At 44.9% G+C, this 18648-nt stretch overlaps 1 protein-coding gene and 1 pseudogene across 1 annotated transcript in view; one reads left to right on the top strand and one right to left on the bottom strand.

Moving 5' to 3' along the window:
- The window catches only part of CPPED1 (calcineurin like phosphoesterase domain containing 1), an 84003-nt gene that overhangs the window by 21718 nt on the left and 43637 nt on the right, over positions 1–18648 (top strand). The gene's annotated exons all lie outside the window — the stretch shown is intronic.
- On the bottom strand, positions 7988–8096 carry LOC133372192 (5S ribosomal RNA; annotated as a pseudogene).

The raw sequence follows: 18648 nt of genomic DNA on the forward strand, positions 1-18648 counted from the left end.
ATTCCTAAGTATGGAGTGATTGCTGTTTTTGTTATGAAAGTTTCTTTTTCTATCTGGAGTAAAATTAATAAAAAAAATATTTTTAAAATGCTACAGCTTGAATTGCACAGAGTATGGCCTTTGCACCATACTTTTGATGCAGCTGGTATTTTGTCCCTGGAAATCCCCTTTCTTCCCATGCACCCCTCCCAGGCCACGCCCTTAACACGTTACATCAGGGATGGAGAACATCAGAGCACGGGAAGAGCCAAATGTGGCCCTCGAACCCTCTCTCTCTGGCCCTTGGAACTCTCTCTAAGCCACACCTCTTCCCAGGCCATGCCCACTCACTGATCCGCCCTCTCCTTGAGTGCTTTTGCGTGGCTGGAATGTGTCCTTGAACTGTGATGTTGCCTCTCACTTGCCTGGATGGAGAGAGGGGTATGTAGAAACCACGGGATTGTGCGTGGCTTGAATCTACCCTTCTCTACAAAGGCAAGAGTGGGTGAGTCAGTAAGTTTAATGTTGTAACCACAGGTCATAACGCAGCAAATCAAAACATACACAAGAACATTCATACATTGTACATCCAGCAGAGTTTAAGAGCATTAAAACATCCTACATCCAAAAATTAATAAAATAAAAAACACTGTGAATTCAAAATGTCAAATAGTAGTTACAGCACTAATAAAAACAGTCCGTATTCTAGGGCAAGTCCTAAAGCTACAATTTAGCATCTAGTCAGATTTGCAATTGCAGAGCTCCTTCTGGTGTTGAAAAGATAAGAGAGTAAAAATGGCCACTTGATAGCTAACCTAAGGAAATGGATCTGCCAACAAGTAGGTGATGCATTCCGCTTCTGAGCTGGAGAAGTTGGCAGTAACCTGTCCCAGCGTCCTGTCTCTTATTGCTTCATAAAAAGGTCAGTGTAGGACGTAATGTTTAATGTCCTCAGAGTGGGGAAGTTCCATAGCTCAGTAGAATAGCACCTGCTTTGCATGCAGAAGGTCTCAGGTTCAATCCCCGGCATCTCCAGGTGGAGGTGGGAATGTCTCTTGTCTGAAACCCTGGAGAGCTGCTGCCTGTCTGTGTAGACAATACTCAGCTAGATGGACCCATGGTCTGACTCAGTACGAGGTAGCTGTGTATGTTCTCTATAGTACCCTCGCCATTGGAATTGGGCCTTTGATGTGGTGGTACCTACCCTTTGGAACTTCCTCCTGTAACACATTGGACAGCCTTCATCTCGGCTATCTTTGCAGTGCCTACCAAAGACCTTCCTTTTTGAACAAGCCCTTTAAATGGAGATTTAAAAATGGTAGATGTTTTTATTATTAAATTGCTTTGGGCTGTTTTATGGGAAACGATTCATAAATGAAATAGCAGCAGCAGCAACAACATAGGAAGCTCACTTAAATGTGGTCCAATGAATTGCCATACATAGGAAGCTGGCATAAACGTGGTCCAACCAATTGTCCGACACATAGGAGGCTGGCTTAAATGTGGTCCAACCAATTGTCACACAGAGGAAGGTGGCGTAAATGTGGTCCAACCAATTGTCATACATATAGGAAGCTGGCATAAACATGGTCCATTCAATTGTCACACACATAGGAAGCTGGCATAAATGTGGTCCAACCAATTGTCTGACACATACAGGAAGCAGGCTTAAATGTGGTCCAACCAACTGTCATACATATAGGAAGGTGGCATAAACGTGGTCCAACCAATTGTCTGATACATAGGAGGCTGGCTTAAACATGGTCCAACCAATCATCACACACATAAGAAGCTGGCGTAAATGTGGTCCAACCAATTGTCACACACATGAAGGTGGCGTAAATGTGGTCCAACCAATTGTCATACATATAGGAAGCTGGCATAAACATGGTCCATTCAATTGTCCCTCTAGCCCAGGATTGCATACTTATGATTGGCAGTGGCTCTCCAGGGTCTAAAGTACACCAGCCCTTTAATCTGATCCTTCTCATTGGAGATTGCCAAGGATTGAACCTTGGGACTTTCCATCTGCGAAGGATAGGGTGTGCCACTGAGGAATGGCCCCTCCTCGTTTGGAAGGGAACGGCAGAGCACAGCTGCTGTTGAGCTGCTCCCTGATTTCATGCTGGGGCCTTTGCACATGGCACCTTCATGGGATTCCAAGCGCCTGGGGGCAATAAATAGCATCCTTATCAGCTAAACTAGGACGCAATCAAGCGGAACGCTTGGAAGCCCATTATGAGCCATTAGAGGAAGTAAGTAATCAGTGGCAATGCCTTCAGTTATGTACATGGTGATTAAAAGCAGTTTGTACTTGGGGATCATTATTATTAGTCATGTGAGAAGTTTTCTTCTTGATTATATGGCCATGTATAGCGCTACCAAGAAGTGTGGCATTTAATCAAGCATTTCATAAGATTATATATGTATGTATGTGTGTATATTTGCAAGGTAGAGTTGTGTCTATTCCCCCCTGCCCTGTAAATTATAGTTTTGCTTTTAGATGGCTCCAACTCATTTCTGTACCAAATGGACTGTAACACCAGCAGAAGACATTATTCCTGTGTGCATAATTTTAATGGGTCAGTCTGTTGCAAAGTGCGTTTGGGATACATGTGCTGCCATCTCCTGCCTGATTGGGCAGTTTGTGTGTCAGCCACAGAGCCGCATCCCTCCCTCGGAGCACCAGCTGACTCTTGTCACTCTGAGCAGTTTGTATCATCATGTTTGGCAATCAGATTTCTTCCTTTTTTCTTTTTTCTTTTGCAATTGTAAAACACACAAGGCATTCAAAAATGGAGACCTGAAGCAGGAGGGAAGGAATCATGTTGAATCTTGGAGGCTGCATGACAGAGAGAGGGATGGAAACGTTTTCAGCCTGAGGTCCGCATTGCCTTTTGGGCATCCTTCCAGGGGCCACATGCCAGTGGTGGGCGGGGTCAGAGGCAGAAGTGGGTGGAGTGACAGATGTAAATTTTACCTTTGTACAGTTGGCCAGTTTCTATGCACACTCGCTCACTCCTCTCTGTCCTCTATCTAGACCAGCAAGAGGCATTTTCAGAGGACTCAGGTTCCCTGCTTGTGCCGTATGTTGTCACTGCCAGGGGTGTAGTCGTTCAGGGTCTCGAGGAGTCTTAAGTCCTATACTTTTTTTGGAGCAGGGTCCCTATTTCTCCTGCATCCTGCAAACCAATCAGCATGAAAGGGTTGTATGGTAGCCACTGAGAAGAATCCACATGCTCTCTTGTCCTTTTCTGCTGATTGGAGCCAAACAGAGTGAAAGGAGGTGAGTCTGCCACTGAGAAGATTCTTCTCAGTAGCTAACACTCTCCTTTTTCATGCTGATTGGCTCCTAGGGATATCTGTTGTTGTGGGAGAAGGCATTAACAAGGATCTCATTCTCATCTCAGCATCAAAAAAAGGAGAAGGGCATGTGGACTCACATGAAGGGACCCTGTACTTCTGAATTTGCCGCTACAGTACACAAATGAATGTGAAGGGAAGTGGAGTTCAACCAACAGCAGAACAATGCTGAATCCTGTTCCCTTTTTAAATACAACTTCTGAACATCACCTATATCAGAGAGCAGCTACCTCTGCTAAGAACTATCATTTCCAACCATTTTAATGCCAAGGTCCATCACCTGGTTTGGTGGGAACCCTTGATACATCGTTCCAACACTTCCTTGTCATTGTTCATCAGCTGCCCAGCAAAACTAAGACCATTGCTGTGCTCTGCCCTACCTCTCTAAGAGTTATCTCTCTTGCCATGAACTGACAAGTTACTAGTTATAGCAGTATATCAGTTGCTGAAAACTGCAGCTGGGGGAGAGAGTGCACTTGCGCTCAGGTCCTGCCCATAGGCCTATAGATGGCCACTGTGAGAACAGGATGCTGGACTCGCAGGATCTTCTTATGGACTGGCGATGTGAAAGTCCAGACAGTTTTTGGATTGCTAACTTGGTAAACTCCTAGATTGCAGCCATTACACACACAAAAAAAATGTGGTGATGGGGAAAATTAAATTGCTGGAATCCATCTTGTCTTTAGCAACCATTCTGTCTTCTCAGAAAAGAACATTTTGTAAAATCTGACAGTGTCATTTTTTGAGGAGACAGTTGGGAGCAGACACAGGCAGCTTGTGAAACTACCTGGATACCAGAAATAACAAAGAGCCGTTTGTGACTAGGCCAGGTGGTGAGGATTTCTTGGTACTAAAGAAGTACACCTGGGTCGAAGACATTATTTCTGGACTATTGGAAAGTCCCTTGCAAAAAGCCCCTTTGATGTATTGCTATTGATTTGTTTGCTCTTTTTCATATCTTTTACATGCTTAATGAGGCTTGCTCGTAGCTTCATGTATAAAATGATGGCGTCCTGCCCATGGAAGGCAGAGAGAGCTTTTCAATCTTCTTTCGGGAGATCTCTCTCTCGTTACTACAGTAATTGTATGAGTGGGTTTTTAATAAAGCTTATGGCAATCTTTGTTTAACATGGTCAGATTTTTCCCCCACAACAGTGGCTATATGGCCAGCTTGCAAAACATGGTTAAAATATTGTACTGATGTTATCTGCGGGATATGAAGCTATCGGAGATGTCAGAATGAAACTCGCCACCTGCATATTTGATCCCTACCCTGACCTAGTTCATTGGACTAGCTGGATGGGGGTAGTAGGGCTGATTGGGTGAGGGATGTAATTAATTAGGTGCGTTTTCAGAGGGAGTAATTGAATCAGAACATTTTCCTCTGTCTGAAATCAAAGTAGGGTAGTAATCCAATGCTCATCCTACTCTGCGTAGAGCCGTTGTATAAATGGGCATGACCAACTTAGGTTTTTTCATTTCACTGGATCTGCTCTAAGTAGAAATTAGTTGGATGCCACCCATAGATCTAATTCAGTATGCTGGTTTGATGTTTGATTCCATTTAAAAAATATTGTGTTAATTTTATGCGTTGTATAAAAATCTCTTTTTGTTTTGGTTGATTTACCAATAGCCGAAAGTATTTGTGAACTGAAATATTTAATTAGGGGAGAAATTCAATAATGTGCAATTATCACGGTTTAAATGCTACAGTCAAACAAATTCAAAGCTTTACTTAGAAGTTCTTTTTATCAGATACATGTCAATGTTTTTAAACTGGCCACTAATCCTTCCCTTACATCATTTAGACTTTTTTGGGGGGGGGAGGGGCATGGGAATGAAGCTTCCTCAAAGAGCTGCATGCATAAATATATGTGCTTTCAAGAGCTACAGAGAGCCAGTGTGGCTTAGTGGTTAGAGTGTTGGACTACGACCTGGGAGGCCAGGGTTCGAATCCCCACACATCCACGAAGCTCATTGGGTGACCTTGGGCCAGTCACTGCCTCTCAGCCTCAGAGGAAGGCAGTGGTAAACCACCTCTGAATACCACTTACCACGAAAACCCTGTTTGCAGGTTCGCCGTAAGTCAGGATCGACTTGAAGGCAGTCCATTCCATTTCAAGGGGTGCAACGTAAAAAGTATGTTGATCACAACTTCTATTTTTGATTTGTCTAGCATTGTATCCATTAGAGTTGCCCACTCTGTATTGTGTTCACTCAATGCAGTGTTAATTTAATTTTCGGAAACACATTTCCTAAAAGTGAAAGGTTTTCCACAGAACAATGTAGCAGCGAGAAAATGTTTACCCTGTATTGCTTCCCTCTTTGCAAAAAGGTGTGATACCAAGCAATGCTGAAGAATGCAGAGGGCCTGACAGTAAGCCGTGGAAGGCCTTAAAGGGAATTGGGTGTACGTCCTGTTCTGTAAGAGGCCGAACTCCCCCTGAAAACGGGTTTGCAGTGTGGGAGTCCTCCAAGATTTGAACTTGTTACTGGAGTCTCAAGTGGCCTCTGTAGCTAGGAGTGCTTATGGCCAGCTTCGGCTGATACGCCAGCTATGCCAGTTCCTGGATTGGGGTAGCCCGGTCTTAGTTGTCCATGCTGTGGTGATGTCCCATCTGGACTACTGTAATGTACTGTATGTGGGCCTGCCCTTGATGACAATTCACAGGCTGCAGCTCATGTAGAACGCGGCTGCTAGGCTGGTAAGACTGGTCCTGAAAGTGCTGCACTGGCTGCCAGTCAGCTACCAGGACCAATTCAGAGAGTTAGTACTAACATACAAAACCCTAAACAGCTTAGGACCCAAATACCTAAAAGAGTGCCTTTCCCAGTATCAACCATCTCAGACCCTATGATTGCCAGGAGAAGCTTTGTTAGTGGTGCCACCACTGGGGGCTGCCTGGTTGGTGTTGACCCCTGACAGAGCCTTCTCAGTGGTGGTTCCCCATTTGTGGAATGCTCTCCCTGTTGAGGTGCATCTGTCTCCTTCATTACTGACTTTCAGGAGGAAAACATTCCTGTTTACCCGGGCATTTGATAACTGAAATTTCCTGGCTAACCTTGAAATCATTGCCTGAGAGAATGTGATTTTTTTTAAAGAATATTTTTAATGATAGTGTTACTGGTGTGTTTACTGCCCTGGGCCCCTTTGGGAGGAAAAAAAATGGAAATGGACTGCCTTCAAGTCGATCCCGACTTATGGCGACCCTATGAATAGGGATTTCATGGTAAGCGGTATTCAGAGAGGGTTTCCCATTGCCTTCCTCTGAGGCTAGTCCTTCCCAGCTGGCTAGGGGCTGCTCAGCTTGCCACAGCTGCACAAGCCAGCCCCTTACTTGTCTGCAACTGCCAGCTGGAGGGCAACTGGGCTCCTTGGGACTGTGTAGCTTGCCCACGGCTGCACGGGTGGCAGGGCACGTAACCCCTGAGCCACTCACTGTGGGGGTGATCTTCAGCTGGCCCTTGACACCCAGGAGACACAAGCGGAGATTTGAACTCACAGACTCTGGACTCCCAGCCAGGCTGTCCTCCCCACTGTGCTATACCAGCTGTGAGGAAGGGTGGGATATAAATTCACTGAATTAATAAACCAATAAATAATACAGCTGAGGGTATTGCCGAGGCTCTGACTGACTGGTCGGCTTGCTGTGTAATTTTTTGTGGGCAGCAGAGCAGGTTAAAAATATTTAAAATACACAAACCTCTCTTCCAGAAAGCCCATTACAAGGCATGCTGCTTAGGATAGATTACTTAAATTAAAGTTGTGCCCCTGTCTGCCGTATTGACAGATTTTAAGTATAAACTGCAAGCGTGCACTACAACCTCCTTCAAGCTTCATTTATTGCGCAGAGAACTGTGCTGAATCCATTAATGGTTGAGCGCAACAGCTTCACCAGTAATGTGTGTAATAATAATAATAATAAAAAACTGGTCCAGCAGAGCCACACTGAATCTAATCTTCCCCCTGTACAGTGATGGATGGATGAGGCAAGGGGCCATATTCTTCCTTTGACTGGCTCTTTTTAGATGAGGGCTCCTTGAACTTCTTGTTGCTAACTGGAAAAACGATGCCTTCTGGGCATGGCTTAAATGCCACACATGATTGATTGTGTTACCATCAGAGCACCAGAGGTGCAGACGGTCTCACAAAGGTCTGAGAAGATGTTGGCACCAGAGTGCTGTCTCCTTTGGTAACACCCTTCAAGGCAGAAGAGAGGGCCTCTCCATGTGTAGCCGCTTGGCACTGTTTAGTTATTGAAACACCGCCAGAGACAGTGTGCCGTAGGAGATGCTATTGCAGTGGGTTATGCAGTCTTGTTCGAAATTGCTTTTTGAATGGTGTCCCACTTCTTAATGGACTATCGTAAGGTTAGCAAGGGTCTTTCTCTAAGCAATAAACATTTTGGATTAACAGCGGATGGAGTGGAAAGAGTGTTTGGACTGGGACTTGAATTCAAATCCATGAAGAGGACTGGAATAAGTAATTTTATTAATAATAATTAACAATTGATAATTTTGTTGTTGTTATATGCCTTCAAGTAGATTACGACTTATGGCAACCCTATGAATCTTTTTTTGGATATATTCATAGGGTTTTCATGGTAAGAGGTATTCAGAGGTGGTTTACCATTGCCTTCCTCTAAGCCTACGGCATCTGGTATTCCAAGGGGGTCTCCCATCCAAGTACTAACCAGGCCTGACCCTGCTTAGCTTCCGAGATCAGACGTGTTCAGGGTAGTATGGCCATGGCCCAATTAATAAGTACAATAGCTGAAATAATTGAATAATAGGCAGAGGCAGTATGCTTCCAAATACCAGTTGCTGGAAACCGCAAGAGGGGAGAGTGCTCTTTGCATTCAGGATGCTGGACTAGATGGGCCATTGGCCTGACCCAACAGGGCTCTTATGTTTTTAACACCCCCCATCCCATCAGCTGATGCACAGGGAGTTAAATCCTGCTTCATGAGCTGTGACGTCCTTCCCTGGTTCTCCCTGTCAGGTTCCCACCTGCTTGTGGCTACTGCCTTTCACTTGGCACCACCAGGGATACCACCAGTCCGGACCGTCCTTTATATGGTTTCTCACTCCGCTCTAGCACAGATCTCACTAGATCCCCCTGCTAGGCAGCACCACCAGTCACGTCCTATAACCAATACTCCCAGAGACTTTGCCTGAGTCTCTCTCTAGCTGGTTACTTTTGTGACTGCGTGCTTATGCTGTTCCCAACCCCCTTGTATCTTTATAGATAACACATACAACTCTGGGTTGCTCTGGATACTTGAATTGTTATTATTCCTCCCTTCACCGCTGCCACCATTAGATACTGTTTCTGTTCAGCCTTGGTAATTACCTTGCCCTCCCTTCTGGTCTGTATATCCCCCAGCCAAGGATCAGGCCTTTGGTAAACCAAATAAGTATTTATTAAATATCAGAAATAACAAGATTAGTTTTAGAATGTTTCACAAGCGTATGGTTTCATCTATTCCTGTTCTGTACTTGACTTAATATTAATCAGAACTCCAACTCCCTCTTTCTCCGCACTCCTGACCTCCACCCTCAAACACCTCTTTCTCCACACTCCCAACATCCACCCAGATTCAACTGTCATTCTTCCATTTATACTCCCAGCCATTCAAACGCTCAGCCAATCATCCAGCATTCTACTGCTCATGTACTCCCCCCTCCTCTTTCACTCTACTTACCATATGTCTTCTATATAAACAGCACTTACCATATTTACCCTACAAGCAAGAACATCACATGAGCATCTTCCCCCACCCTGCAACTTTCACAGGTAGGTGGGGCCACCCCCTGTCAGTCACTTGATGCCATTATGACTTCTGATGATTGACAGGTGGGTGGGACCACCCACCTGTCAAAGTTTGCCCATGGGGTGGGGGAAGATAAAGATTTGGCCCACTAGGCCAAAAAGGTTCTGCAGCCCTGTACTAGGGACTTATTTGCATGGTCTTTCAGTGAGTTGAGCTCTGCCAAAATTCTAATTATTGCACATACACGCACACATATTTTAACCCACTTAGATTAGTGGTTGCACATTGCAATAAGCCAGGGGTTTGGCTTACTGCAGGGATCACTAGAGATGTGAAGGCCCAGGAAAAAAACTGGAAAAAATGGGGGGAAATGGTGGGGTTTTTTTCCAACTTTTCATTCACATCTCTAGAAGTTACCAACCTGCTTGGGCCAACAGGCTCCTCTGCAGTTTTCAGAAAGTGCTGCGGCCGTTAGTCACAAATGGCTGCTCTGCGTTGTGGCTGCCATGTCTAAAAGAGCAGAAAAAAAGACAGGATCACAAACAGGGTGCACAAATTCCCTCTTCCATTGGCTACTCCGTCAATGGGAAAGGAAGCCCCTTCATCAGCTGCTGCTCGTTGCACCTCTCCTCTGTTCAGAAGAGATGGGAGGGTGGACATCCAATGAAATGTGGGCACATTTAAGGGAGTGTGTTCAATGTAGGAAAGACGAAGCCAGTGTAAACAGACACTGCCAAGGAATAGCCAACAGTGTCTTGTGCACTGTGGGCTTTGAGGGGTCCTTTACTGACACCATAGGTAGTACAGGCAGGTACAATGGCCCCCTGGGAAATCTCTGGCTTATTATAAATGATTAGGCTTGAGCAGCATGCTAGTACATACTTCCTGATTGCTCTCTCTGTGCTCTTCCCCAGGCGAATGAATGCTTATGTGGGCATGTGTGCAAGCTCATGTGGAAATAAGCCCCAATAAACTCTGTCTTGATAGAGATGGAAGAAATGGATGCAATTCATAGAGTAGTAGAGTTGGAAGGGCCCTATAAGGTCATCAGGTCCAACCCCCTGCTCAGTGCTGGTGTCCTACTTAAAGCATACCTGAAAGGTGGCTGTTTAGCTGCCTCCTGAAGGCCTCCAGTGTTGGAGAGCCCACCACCTCCCTAGGCCATTGGTTCTGTTGTCGTACCGCTCTAACAGTTAGGAAGTTTTTCCTGATGTTCAGCTGAAATGTGGCTTCCTGCAACTCGAGCCCATTATTCCATATCCTGCACTCTGGGATGATCGAGAAGAGATCCTGGTCCTCCTCTGTGTGACAACTTTTCAAGTACTTGAAGAGTGCCATCTTATCTCCCCTCAGCCTTCTCTTCTCAAGGCTAAACAGGCCCAGTTCTTTCAGTCTAGGCCTTTGTTTCCAGTCCCCTGATCATCCTCGTTGCCCTCCTTTGAACCTGTTCCAGTTTGTCATCTTCAGCAGATGTCTATATTCAAGCTTTGGCACTTGCTTGGCTTCCATCCCCACAAGCAATTGTGGGCTGGAAAAATTTGCCATTTCTGAAATTCATTGTTTCATCAAATTAAATTAGTAACATAATGAACAGATACAATACCTGTCAAATTGGGCAATTTCAAACTGGTAATTAATTCCCCCTCCCCTTTTCAGGTGGCCATCGCTGGGAAGCAATGCGTGCAGATGTAATAAACAGAAATGTGCAGGTCTTTGGGTGGGCTAAAATTAGTCTGTTTCACTGCCTTCATTTTCCCCCCTTTTCAAAGCTTAAAACAAATGTAATGGAAGTTCATTTAGAGTGTTCGCGTGTGTATGTGTGTAAGTACATACACAAATATTCCAATAAACATAATTTCCAAATAAGCTTTGCATTTAATTGAATGTGACATTTAAACATCATCAACACAAGCCTATGCATGTCTACTCAGAAGTAAATCCCACTGTGTTCCATGGAGGTGACTCCCAGGATGGGTGTAGGGTATCTCCAGCCCTGTTACCTGAGTTTTATTTCAGCCCCTGTGACAACAGTTTTTGGTGAAGTGAATATCTAGCTGTGTGTTGAACCAAATACACAGTCACTTCTCCTTGTGCCCAGAATGAGATTGCCAAACCCTACAGCCTCCACCTAGATTTCTGGCTTTTTCGAAAGATCATATGAATAGCTGGAGCAAATATGGCCAAATAATACTTGCTTATGGAAGGAAGCACTACTATGCTGCCTCTATTGCATCTGCAGAGTGCTGTCCCAGGAGACTGTTCCAAGTGGTCCGGAGCCCGGTCGGTCCAGTTGCTCCAGAACTGCTGGAACATGATAAGGTCTCCTGTGACGAGTTTGCTAAACACTTTGCGGATAAAATCAATCGTATTAAAAGCGATATTCCGTACACTGTGGATACAGGGAGTGAGCCAGAGGTGATCAGTGTTGCTTCGGTGGCGTGGGATCGGTTTCAGCTTCTTCCCTCTGAGGAAGTGGACAAGGTGCTTTCAACTTTAAAGCCGACCACCTGCCTACTTGATCCTTGCCCTTCGTGGCTCATCATGAGCTGTAAAGATAGACTGGGAGAGAGAATCAAACTGATGGTAAATGCATCGCTTGAAGAGGGAGTAATGCCATCAGTGCTCAAGGAGGCGATAATAAAACCAATCTTAAAAAAGCCCTCCTTGAACCCTCAAGATCTGAACAACTTTCGCCCAGTCTCAAATGTGCCATTCTTAGGCAAGGCAGTTGAGCGGGTGGTGCCTAAACAGCTGCAAGCACACTTGGAAGAAATGGATTATCTAGATCCATTTCAATCGGGCTTCAGACCAGGACATGGGACTGAAACAGCCTTGGTCGCCTTGGTAGATGATATGAGAAGGGCGTGGGATAGAGGCGAATGCACCTTCCTTGTCCTTCTCGATCTCTCAGCGGCTTTCGATACCGTTGACCACGGTATCCTCTTGGACCGCCTGCAGAGGTTAGGTATTGGGGGCACTGTATTGCAGTGGTTCCATTCCTTCCTCTCTGGGAGGTACCAAAGAGTAGCACTGGAAGAGGAGGTTTCAGATCCCTGGTCCCTCACCTGTGGGGTACCACAGGGGTCTATCCTTTCTCCAATGTTTTTTAACATCTATATAAAGCCGCTGGGAGCAATCATCAGGAGATTTGGGCTGCAGTGTCATCAGTATGCGGATGACACACAGCTCTATCTCTCATTTAAATCTTCACCAAGGTTGGCTGTGGAAACCCTGTCCAAATGTCTGGAGTCGGTGAGTGGCTGGATGGGAAGGAATAAGCTGAAGCTGAATCCTGACAAAACCGAGGTGCTGTTTGTGGGAGACAAGGGAAGGTTGGGAGATATAGACCTGGTGCTTAACGGGGTACGACTGCCCCTGAAAGACCAGGTCCGTAGCCTGGGGGTCATTCTTGACTCCCAGCTGTCCATGGAGGCTCAAGTTTCGGCTGTGAGCCGGGCAGCTCTGTATCAACTCCATCTGATACGGAGGCTACGCCCCTACCTTCCCAATCATCTGCTCCCACTGGTGGTACATGCCCTGATCACCACTCGCCTAGACTACTGTAATGCGCTCTACGTGGGGTTACCACTGAAAACGGTTCGGAAGTTACAGCTGGTACAAAATACAGCGGCGCGTCTGATTACAGGCGGCCGCCGTAGAGATCACATCACTCCTGTGTTGAAGGAGTTGCATTGGTTACCGGTTGTGTACCGAGCCCAATTCAAGGTGTTGGTCTTAACCTTTAAAACCCTATATGGTTGTGGCCCAGCTTATCTGAAGGAGCGCCTCCAGCATCGACAGGGATGCTGCTCAACAAGATCAGCCTCAGAAGACCTTCTCTGGATCCCACCTGTCAAAACAGCTAGACTGGTGAGGACTTGAGAGAGGGCCTTCTCAATTGTGGCCCCCACCCTATGGAATTCTCTCCCAAATGATCTACGCCATGCCCCGTCTATAATGAGCTTCCGCCGGACCCTGAAGACCTGGTTTTTTAGGCAGGCTTTTGGAACGGGCTAGTTTTACTGTGTTTTTAAATTTTTAACTGTTTTATATACTGTTTTATTGTGTACGTCGCCCAGAGTGGCTGGCTAAGCAGCCAGATGGGCGACTAACAAATCTCATAATAAAATAAAATAAATAATAAATCCTCCTAGTCTTCATGAAGACGCTATATTTGAGCTACGGTGGGTAGAGCAGAAGTTTGGGAGGCAGAAGATGTCAGAGGTGGAGACTTCCTACCCGACTGATAGCTTTCCCTTTGGAAAGTGAGAAGTGGCTCCCAATTTATTATTTATTATTAAATTTATATCCCACCCGTCCTCCCAGAAGGAGACCAGGAGGGCAATTCTGCAAAAAAAGAAGAAGATTAACACAGACACACAGAGTTAAGTCCAGCATGCTAACCTATCTGCTCAAAAGGGCAGGCTCCGTGTAGAGCTTCTTGACAGAGTGGAGCCCGTTCTTGAATAATGATATAATTGGATTGATTGAAAGGTCAAAAGTGTGGCTGGATCAAAGGTCAATAATCCATGCAAATGTAATGAATTCATTCATTTCCCTTCTCTTAGGCCCAACCATAACATTAAAGCAGACAATCAAGAGCACAGACACAAGAGAATGTTTTTGTTCCCCTTCCCATCTCAGTCGCTATATCAACCCTTCTCCCTCTTGCCCCCCTCCCCGGGGCTTGTAGCCCTAGTTACTATCACCGTTCATGGACTCAAGCATGCTTAGCGAGGTCAAGTCAGAGCTGATGTTTCTCCAACACTGGCTGAAAAACAACATGGCCAAATGGATAGCCTCCCAAAACATATCCTGAAGACTTGACCACCATTCACAGTATTCCTCAAAATGGCTTTCCTCTGGCTCTGTTATTTCTCTGTTAAATGGCTACACATGAGGTGAGCAGTCATCCAGGCCATCTCTCACACCTGGAATCTTCCACAGAGGGCCCAGCATAAGGTTTTAATAGAGAGCCAGTGTGGCGTAGTGGTTAGAGTGTTGGACTACGACCTGGGAGACCAGGGTTCGAATCCCCACACAGCCATGAAGCTCACTGGGTGACCTTGGGCCAGTCACTGCCTCTTAGCCTCAGAGGGAGGCAATGGTAAACCCCCTCTGAATACCGCTTACCATGAAAACCCTATTCATAGGGTCGCCATGAGTCGAAATCAACTTGAAGGCAGTCCATTTCCATTTCAAAAAAATAGTAAGCAGGACTGGAGCTCAGATTGTTTTCCCCCAACAGGTCACTATAAAAAATAGCCAGCAATCGACAAATAAGCAGTCCAAACATCAGAGCCAATTTTGAGGTGGTGTTGGCTTTTATTGTGATTTTATTGTTTATTTTATGCATGGCTTGTTTTTGTTGGCCTATGGGCCTGAAGGTAGATGGTTGGTGACAGGACTGGCTCCAGGCTTTGGGGAGCGGTCTTCAGCACTGTCTTCCTCTCCCAGAAGTGGTGGCGCTCCTCTGGATGGATGGCATTTTAATTTCCCACAGTGCCTACTGCGCTGTGGAAATTAAAATGGCAGCTGCCCAGATACTTTAAGCAGTGGCTGAGAGCAGGCCTTAGCAGTGATGAACAGACCTGCTTGCTGAGTGTATGTTTCCTGACCAAGATCACCCACAAAGCTTTGTTAGCAATAGATGTCTTGAAATTTGTGCCGTTCTCAAGGCTTGGCAAATTCCTGTGGAGTTAGATTTTGCACATGTGCCATTATTCAGGCGTTAAAAGTGAGGAAAATACCTTTTTAATTATGATTGCCACATTCCTTGACGAAAGCTGACTTTCTGTGGAAAAGACACATTTCTTGCCGTCCACTGGCCTTGAGCGTTTTGTTGTCTGCTCCTTCTTCCACTTACAAACCTGCCAAGATAACTTTCAAGTCCTTAATTTGCTAACTATAATGAGTACGATACGGCTCAGTGGAAATGACACAAATTGATATTTTTTAGGACATAAAAACTAGTTATACTTAAAGGAACAGAAGGCAGATGAGGAAAATTATGCCAAAGCTGTCAGGCTTAAACAAAGCTGCCCGGCCCTGGACAGTCTCATAACAGAAAACATGAGAGATTGTTATCAAGCATGACACCTTATTAGCGTTTTCGCGGGTGGGATGCTGCACTCTAATCGGATGCTGCCTTGGAAGGCGAGGCGGTGGGTGCTTTTCAGCTAACCAGCAGCACCTGAATATTGCAATCAAATATGCTTGAACTGTCTGCTTGAACTGCCAAGTCCTTGAGTTGGTTTACATGTTAGGGGGTTATTGTATCACAATAAAGACCAACTCACCCCTTATAAACCAGGACAGAACCTGTGGCCCTCACCGGAGACCCTTTGCCATTCACCTTATTTGAGGGAGATATGGAGGGTGGCCACACGAAAATGGGCCTTTTCAATGGTGCCCACCCCCCCCCGGTCTGTGGAATGCTGTCCCCAGAGAAACCTGCCTGGTGCCATCACTGTCAGTCTTTAAGTGCCAGGCCAAGACCTTTTTGTTCACTAAGGCCTTTGGTAATTAAGTTGCCTCCTGTGGTGCTGCTGATCTTTTAGTAGGGTTGGTAGGATTTGTCCTCCTTAATATGTTATTGGATGAACATTTTCTGTATTTGTGAATTGTTCTTTGTTTAAAAATGGCTTCAATTTTAAATTGCTTTTCTTTATCATGTTTTATTTTCTTAAGTCTCTTGTTGTTGTTGTTGTTGTTATGTGCCTTCAAGTCGACTACGACTTATGGCAACCCTATGAATCAGCAACTTCCAAGAGCATCTGTCGTGAACCACCCTGTTCTGATCTTGTAAGTTCAGGTCTGTGGCTTCCTTTATGGAATCAATCCATCTCTTGTTTAGTCCCCCTCTTTTTCTACTCCCTTCAGTTTTTCCCAGCATTATTGTCTTTTCTAGTGAGTCATGTCTTCTCATTATGTGTCTAAAGTATGATAACCTCAGTTGCATCATTTTAGCTTCTAGAGATAGTTCTGGTTTAATTTGTTCTAACACCCAATTATTTGTCTTTTTCGCAGTCCATGGTATGCGCAAAGCTCTCCTCCAACACCACATTTCAAATGAGTTGATTCTTCTTTTATCCACTTTTTCCACTGTCCAACTTTCACATAGAGACTGGGAATACCATGGTCTGAATGATCCTGACTTTGGTGTTCAGTGATACATCTTTGCATTTGAGGACCTTTTCTAGTTCTCTCTCAGCTGCCCTCCCTAGTCCTAGCCTTTTGTATAAAGCAACTGATGTGTTGATGTGTTTTAATCTTTTTTTTAGTTTAATGATGGTTTCAGTTGTCTTGTCAATGTTTTTAATTCCTTGTTTTTAACTGTTTTTATTGATGATTTTAATCCTGGAGATGCTGGGGATTGAACTTGAGACCTTCTCATGCCAAGCAGGTTCCCTGCCACAAAGCTATGGTTCTTTCCCTTACCTTAGCCTCCATCCCCTATTGAAATTAAGCCTGTGTAGCTGAAATAAATCCATCAGCCTCTGCTCTCCCCCTCTCCCCTTCTTCATTTGTTATCTCCCATTGAATTTTACATTGTAACCTCCTTGGGGCAAAGGCCTCTTAGTAATACACCATGCACACTGATAGCATTATATAAGACCACAAGAAGAGCCCTTGTGGACCAGGCCATTAGCTCATATAGTCCAGCATCCTGTTCTGACAGTGGCCAACCAGATGCCTGTGAGACGCCCAAAAGCAACACATGAGTGCAAGAGCGTTCTTCCCTCCTGCAGTTTCCAGCCACTGATATTCAGAAGCATTCTGCTTCCAAACGTGGAGGCGCAGAGCATAGCCATCATGGTTAGTAGCCATTGATGGCCTTATCTGCCATGAATTTGTCTAATCCTTTTTTTAATCCATCCAAGTTGGTGGCTGTGATGTTCCTATATATTAGTGTATATATGGTAAGTGCTGGTTGTTTAGAGTATACATGGTAAGTAGTGAAAGAGGAGGGGGAGTGAATGGGCAATAGAATGCTTGATGATTGGCTGAATGTTTAAAATGGCTGACAGTATAAATGAAAGGATGACAGGTAAATCTGGGTGAATGTGAGGTGGTGAATTGTGGAATCTGGGGGGAGAAGAGAAAGAGTGGATTGCTTGGTGGGGTTTAGAGAGTTGTTTACCAGGAGGGAGGTGGAGTTCGGATTAGTATTGAGTAAAACCATATGCTTATGTGCCTTAAGAAGAAATATTGTTAATCTTGTTAGCTTTGTTATCTGTAATAAATACTTAATTTGGTTTACCAAAGGCCTGATCCTTGGCTGGGGTTTCACAGACCAGAAGGGAGGGTAAGGTAATGACCAAGGCTGAAGGGGAACTGTAACAAATGGTGGCAGCGGTGAAGAGAATAACAATACCAGTATTCAGAGTCTCTGGGAATACTAGTATTGGGACGTTACTGGTGGTTGCCTAGCAGGGGGATCTGTTGAGATCTGTGCTAGAGCGGATAGGTAAACCATAAGAGAGTGCGGTCCGGACTGGTGGAGTCCCTGGTGGTGCCTAGAGACAGGCAGTAACCACGAGCAGGTAGGAACCTGACAGGGAGAGCCAGGGAAGGAAGCATCACAGTGGCCATCACTGCCTCTGGTGGGAGCGGATTCCACAGTTTGCCTATGTCCATCCTGAATCTTCCAACATTCGTCTTCATTGGATGTCCACGAGAGAGAGAAGAAAAAGGTTTCTCTATCCACTTTCTCCATGCCATGAATTTTATTTATTTCCTTTATAAATAATAAGGGTGTTTTATAAAATAGGTGAGATATTCCTAACACAAGCTGCATTGCCAATTTGCTGTTTACAGATTCATGAATTGAATAATTCATGGACCCCTGGTGTTTTTAATGTTGTTGTGTACATTTGAATGACCCATTTTCTTGATAGTTTAAATATTCCCCTGGGTGGCATTTCCACTCTACCTTGCAAATCGCTAAGCACCCATCTCTGGCCAAAGAAACCCCTTTTGGCTCTTGCTGTTTGTTAGCCTTGTATTATTAATACAAAGAGATGTCAAGTGAGAAATGCAAGCTGTAAAAGCTGAAGCATTTGCAGCTCAAAAGGAGCTCTATGACCAAAGGTCAGGCTTAATAAAGAGGAATTTTCTTCAACAGTTGGCTGCGAAAAACTATTTCTTTCTAAATCTTGATAGCACAATTAAAAAAAAAAGCAGCAGGGCTTTCCTGCAATAATTGTGTGTCATTTACTGCCCTGTGACTGCTCTCCTCTTTGGGTTGTATGTCCTGCTCAGAGTAGACCCCTTGAAGTGATAGGACGTGGCTAACTTAGGTTTATTTATTTCAGTGGTTCTACTCTGTGTAGGACTCAGTTGAATTCAATCCATTCACCTCAATGGGTTCTAGTCAATTAAGGTTTACTCAGAGTAGACCCACTGAAAGGAATGAGCCTAAGTTAACCATGTCCATTAAGTTCAGTTGGTCTTCTCTGAGTAGGATGAGCACTGGAGCCAACCCAGTGGGTCTACTCTGATGATTACTTAGTTAGATAGACCCCTTTCA

Source organism: Rhineura floridana, chromosome 17 (genome assembly GCF_030035675.1).
Source record: "Rhineura floridana isolate rRhiFlo1 chromosome 17, rRhiFlo1.hap2, whole genome shotgun sequence".
NCBI classification, from domain to species: Eukaryota; Metazoa; Chordata; class Lepidosauria; order Squamata; family Rhineuridae; genus Rhineura; species Rhineura floridana.